This window comes from Salmo salar, chromosome ssa01, assembly GCF_905237065.1.
Source record: "Salmo salar chromosome ssa01, Ssal_v3.1, whole genome shotgun sequence".
NCBI lineage: Eukaryota > Metazoa > Chordata > Actinopteri > Salmoniformes > Salmonidae > Salmo > Salmo salar.
In genome coordinates this window covers 61,962,815-61,969,274 of record NC_059442.1, presented here as the reverse complement: position 1 = coordinate 61,969,274, position 6,460 = coordinate 61,962,815, and positions in this window count along the sequence as shown.

Below are 6,460 nucleotides of genomic sequence, written 5' to 3'. Positions count from 1 at the left end.
ATCTAACTGATTATACTGAAGACAGTTATTCAACATACATATATATATATATATATATATATATATATACATACATATATATATATATATATATATATATATATATATATAAAACTGCATATAAACCCAACATGCAACAATTTCAATGATTTTACTGAGTTACAGTTCATATAAGGAAATCAGCCAATTGATTAAAATCATGATTCAATTCAGGCCCTAATCTATGGATTTCACTTGACTGGGCAGGGGTGCAGCCATTGCCAGGCCTGGGAGGGCATAGGCCCACCCACTGGGGAGCCAGGCCCAGCCAATCAGAATGAGTTTTTCACCACAAAAGGGCTTTATTGCAGAGAGAAATACTCCTCAGTTTCATCAGCTGTCCGTGTGGCTGGTCTGTCCATACAATAACCTTACTGCCACCATGCGGCACTCTGTTCCTTACGTTGCAAAACCACAAACAGCTCTCCCACACAATGCCATACACATGGTCTTTGGTTGTGAGGCCGGTTGGATGTACTGCCAAATTCTCTAAAACGATGTGGGAGGCGGCTTATGGTAGAGAAATTAACATTCAATTCTTGGTCAACAGGTATGGTGGAGATTCCTGCTGTCAGCATGCCAATTGCAAGCTCCCTCAAAACTTGAGACATCTGTGACATTGTGTTGTGTATCAAAGCTGCACATCTTAGAGTGGCCTTTTATTGTCCCCAGCACCAGGTGCACCTGTGTAATGATCATGCTGTTTAATCAGCTTCTTGATATGCAACACCTGTCATGTGGATGGATTATCTTGGCAAAGGATGAAAGCTCCACTAAATTTTTGAGATTATGTTTCGGGACTTAGAGGTAACTTGTGGTTTAGTTCGGTGCCATGCATCACTACTTCATTTCTCCAGACCAGCGCAAGGTGGAGTTAGAGGACTGATTATGCTTTGGGTCTTACTGTGTCTCTAACTGACAATGAATGGGTGATATAAACCCAAATAGAAACTGATAATTGTGCACGACTTCAGTATTACTTACTAAAACTGTTGTTACACAAAGGTTTTTTAATTATTTTGTTTTGTTAGGATTATTTTGCTCTTGCTGTAGTACTGTAACCCACTCCCAACTGGTCACGTTGTACAGCACCTGAGTGGCGCAACGGTCTAAGACACCGCAAGCTGTGTTGCTACAGATACTGGTTCATTACCGTGTGCCAGCCTTGACTGGAGGACCAAAGAGATAACTATACGTTTTTGGTTTCTCTCCCTCTAAAAACAGAAATAAATAACAAAACAGCTTTATTTACAAATTAGTAACAATGTCTCACCCCATGTTCAAGAATGGCCTTTTTCTCATTAATTTCACGTTATTTGAAAACAAATTAATCTCTAAAATATTGTTATTTTTTAAACAAAGAGATTATTATTAATGTAGAATTTTGTAAAAGCCCCTTGGATATTCTCACAAATATATTATTAACCCTGTTATTAGCAGGACAATACAGTGGCTTGCGAAAGTATTCACCCCCATTGGCAGTTTCCCTATTTGGTTGCCTTACAACCTGGAATTGAAATATATTTTGGGGGGGGTTTGTTTCATTTGATTTACACAACATGCCTACCACTTTGAAGATGCAAAATATTTTTTCGTGAAACAAACAACAAATAAGACAGAAAAACTGATCATTTGAGTGTGCACAACCATTCACCCCCCCAAAGTCAATACTTTGTAGAGTCACCTTTTGCAGCAATTACAGCTGTAAGTCTCTTGGGGTATGTCTCTATAAGCTTGGCACATCTAGCCACTGGGATTTTTGCCCATTCTTCAAGGCAAAACTGCTCAAGCTCCTTCAAGTTGGATGGGTTCTGCTGGTGTACAGCAATCGTTAATTCATACCACAGATTCTCAATTGTTTTGAGGTCTGGGCTTTGACTAGGCCATTCCAAGACATTTAAATGTTTCCCCTTAAACCATTCGAGGGTTGCTTTAGCAGTATGCTTAGGGTCATTGTCCTGCTGGAAGATGAACCTCCGTCCTAGTCTCAAATCTCTGGAAGACTGAAATAGGTTTCCCCTCAAGAATTTCCCTTTATTTAGTGCCATCAATCATTCCTTCAATTCTGACCAGTTTCCCAGTCCATGCCGATGAAAAACATCCCCACAGCATGATGCTGCCAGCACCATGCTTCATTGTGGGGATGGTGTTCTCAGGATGATGAGAGGTGTTGGGTTTGCGCCAGAAAAATCTGTATCCATGATGGCCAGAAAGGTACATTTTTGTCTCATCTGACCAGAGTACCTTCTTCCATATGTTTGGGGAGTCTCCCACATACATGCCTTTTGGCGAACACCAAACATGTTTGCTTATTTTTTCTTTAACCTCTTACATCTAGACGTTCCGCTAGCGGAACACCTGCTCCAATATCCAATGATAGGCGTGGCGCGAATTACAAATTCCTCAAAAATACAAAAACAAACCTGATCTTTACTTCTCCACAACTTTGTCCCTGACCCGTTTGGAGAGCTCCTTGGTCTTCTTGGTCCCGCTTGCTTGGTGGTGCCCCTTGCTTAGTGATGTTGAAGACTCTGGGGCCTTTCAGAATAGGTGTATATATACTGAGATCATGTGACAGATCATGTGACACTTAGATTGTACACAGGTGGACTTTATTAAACTAATTATGTGACTTTGGAAGATAATTGTTTGCACCAGATCTTATTTAGGGCTTTCATAGCACAGGGGGTGAATACATATGCACGCACCACTTTCGGTCTAGTATTTTTTCCATTTCACTTCATGCTGTGTAATAAAATCGATAATTAAATAAAGTTAAATAAAAAAATGTAAATGATTGATTGCTAGAAATGTGAATGTGTTTTTGCAGAGCATACAAACATGTCGACGACCATCTGTGGAGATCAGTGGACAAAGGGCTGGACAACGGGCTTCACCGAAAAATGCATAGTTACCGAGAAAGCAGTTAGTTTTGCTAGATTCTTAAAATGTGTACGCAGCATTTGTGTTTTGGAGTCGCTTTTAATTCTTAATTGATCGACCGTTTCTATCAGAGGCCACTGTAATCAATGGGGGCTCAGTGCGGTACCATTCTGCTCATCTGATGAAGGTGCACATGGATCAGATTCAAACTTTGAAGACTGAGATTGAGTCATTGAAGGCAGACCAGCAGAAAGAGAAACATTATCGGAGGGCAGAGATACGAGCGACAGCTGATGCATTGGTCCAGAGCCAGGTGGCATTGGTGGAGAGACAGATAATGACGCGTTGAAGAGGGCGAGGAACGAGATGGAGACACAATCCACGCCAGTCACACCGGTAAGCTCTGGAACTCCACCTACGATAGGTAGAGTCAACATACCTGGCGGGTTCATCAGGTTGTCGGTTCACCCTGACATTTCTATTCCTCTTCTGACAACAGAACTTGACCAACTGCTCACCAGGCACAACAAGGGTCGTCCAAACCATTTTGCTGTTTTGCTATAGCCTAATAAACAAATGGAGGTGGCTTATATCCAAAATATCATTATATATTATCAAGTTGATGGCACAATCATATAGCTGGCACCTACATAAAGCAGTGACTCACACATTCATGTGTTTGGATCAAAATAAATAAGTACCAACATTCTTTCTGATAGTCTTTATCCTCTCTGGGGTATGTGGGATGGTAGCATCCCACCTCGCCAACAGCCAGTGAAATAGCAGAGCGCCAAATTCAAAACAACAGAAATCTCTTAATTCAAATTTCTCACACATACAAGTATTATACACCATTTTAAAGATAATCATCTCTTTAATCCAACCACACTGTCCGATTTCAAAAAGGCTTCACGGCGAAAGCAAAGCATTAGATTATGTTAGGACAGCACCTAGACAAGAAAAACCACACAGCCATTTTCCAAGCAAGAAGAGGCGTGACAAAAACCAGAAATACAGCTAGAATGAATTACTAACCGTTGATGATCTTCATCAGATTTAAATTTACATTTACGTCATTTAGCAGACGCTCTTATCCCAAGCGACTTACAAATTGGTGCATTCACCTTATGATATCCAGTGGAACAACCATTTTACGATAGTACATCTATATCTTTTTTGGGGGGGACGGTAGTGGGGGGATGGTTAGAAGGATTACTTAATCCTATCCCAGGTATTCCTTAAAGAGGTGGGGTTTCAGGTGTCTCCGGAAGGTGGGGATTGACTCCGCTGTCCTGGCGTCGTGAGGGAGCTTGTTCCACCATTGGGGTGCCAGAGCAGCGTACAGTTTTGACTCGGCTGAGCGGGAACTGTGCTTCCGCAGAGGTAGGGAGGCGAGCAGGCCAGAGGTGGATGAACGCAGTGCCCTTCTTTGGGTGTAGGGACTGATCAGAGCCTGAAGGTACGGAGGTGCCGTTCCCCTCACAGCTCCGTAGGCAAGCACCATGGTCTTGTAGCAGATGCGAGCTTCAACTGGAAGCCAGTGGAGTGTGCAGGGGTGCGGGGTAACGTGAGGGAACTTGGGAAGGTTGAACACCAGAAGGGCTGCGGCGTTCTGGATGAGTTGTAGGGGTTTAATCGCACAGGCAGGGAGCCCCGCCAACAGCGAGTTGAAGTAATCCAGACGGGAGATGACAAGTGCCTGGATTAGGACCTGCGCCGCTTCCTGTGTGAGGCAGGATCGTACTCTGCGAATGTTGTAGAGCATGAACCTACAGGATCGGGTCACCGCCTTGATGTTAGCGGAGAACGACAGGGTGTTGTCCAGGGTCACGCCAAGGCTCTTAGCACTCTGGGAGGAGGACACAATGGAGTTGTCAACCGTGATGGCGAGATCATGGAACGGGCAGTCCTTCCCCTGAGGAAGAGCAGCTCCGTCTTGCTGAGTTTCAGCTTGAGGTGGTGATCCGTCATCCACACTGATATGTCTGCCAGACATGCAGAGATGCGATTCGCCACCTGGTTATCAGAAGGGGGAAAGGAGAAGATTAATTGTGTGTCATCTGCGTAGCAATGAAAGGAGAGACCATGTGAGGATATGACAGAGCCAAGTGACTTGGTGTATAGTGAGAATAGGAGAGGGCCTAGAACTGAGCCCTGGGGGACACCAGTGGTGAGAGCACGTGGTGCGGAGATGGATTCTCGCCACGCCAGCTGGTAGGAGCGACCTGTCAGGTAGGACGCAATCCAAGAGTGAGCCGCGCCGGAGATGCCCAACTCGGAGAGGGTGGAGAGGAGGATCTGATGGTTCACAGTATCAAAGGCAGCAGATAGGTCTAGAAGAATGAGAGCAGAGGAGAGAGAGTTAGCTTTAGCAGTGCGGAGAGCCTCCGTGACACAGAGAAGAGCAGTCTCAGTTGAATGACCAGTCTTGAAACCTGACTGATTTGGATCAAGAAGGTCATTCTGAGAGAGATAGCAAGAGAGCTGGCCAAGGACGGCACGCTCAATAGTTTTGGAGAGAAAAGAAAGAGGGGATACTGGTCTGTAGTTGTTGACATCAAAGGGATCGAGTGTAGGTTTTTTGAGAAGGGGTGCAACTCTCGCTCTCTTGAAGACGGAAGGGACGTAGCCAGCGGTCAAGGATGAGTTGATGAGCGAGGTGAGGTAAGGGAGATGGTCTCCGGAAATGGTCTGGAGAAGAGAGGAGGGGATAGGGTCAAGCGGGCAGGTTGTTGGGCTGCCGGCCATCACAAGTCGCAAGATTTCATTTGGAGAGAGAGGGGAGAAAGAGGTCAAAGCATAGGGCAGGGCAATGTGAGCAGGACCAGCGGTGTCGTTTGACTTAACAAACGAGGATCGGATGTTGTCAACCTTCTTTTCAAAATGGTTGACAAAGTCATCCGCAGAGAGGGAGGGGGGGAGGATTCAGGAGGGAGGAGAAGGTGGCAAAGAGCTTCCTAGGGTTAGAGGCAGATGCTTGGAATTTAGATTGGTAGAAAGTAGCTTTAGCAGCAGAAACAGAGGAAGAAAATGTGGAGAGGAGGGAGTGAAAAGATGCCAGGTCCGCAGGGAGGCTAGTTTTCCTCCATTTCCGCTCGGCTGCCCGGAGCCCTGTTCTGTGAGCTCGCAATGAGTCGTCAAGCCACGGATCAGGAGGGGAGGACCGAGCCGGCTGGGAGGATAGGGGACATAGAGAGTCAAAGGATGCAGAAAGGGAGGAGAGGAGGGTTGAGGAGGCAGAATCAGGAGATTGGTTGGAGAAGGATTGAGCAGAGGTAAGAGATGATAGGATGGAAGAGGAGAGAGTAGCAGGAGAGAGAGTGAAGGTTGCAATGGCGCAATACCATCTGAGTAGGGGCAGAGTGAGTAGTGTTGGAGGAGAGCGAGAGGGAAAAGGATACAAGGTAGTGGTCGGAGACTTGGAGGGGAGTTGCAGTGAGATTAGTAGAAGAACAGCATCTAGTAAAGATGAGGTCAAGCGTATTGCCTGCCTTGTGAGTAGGGGGGGACGGTGAGAGGATGAGGTCAAAAGAGGAGA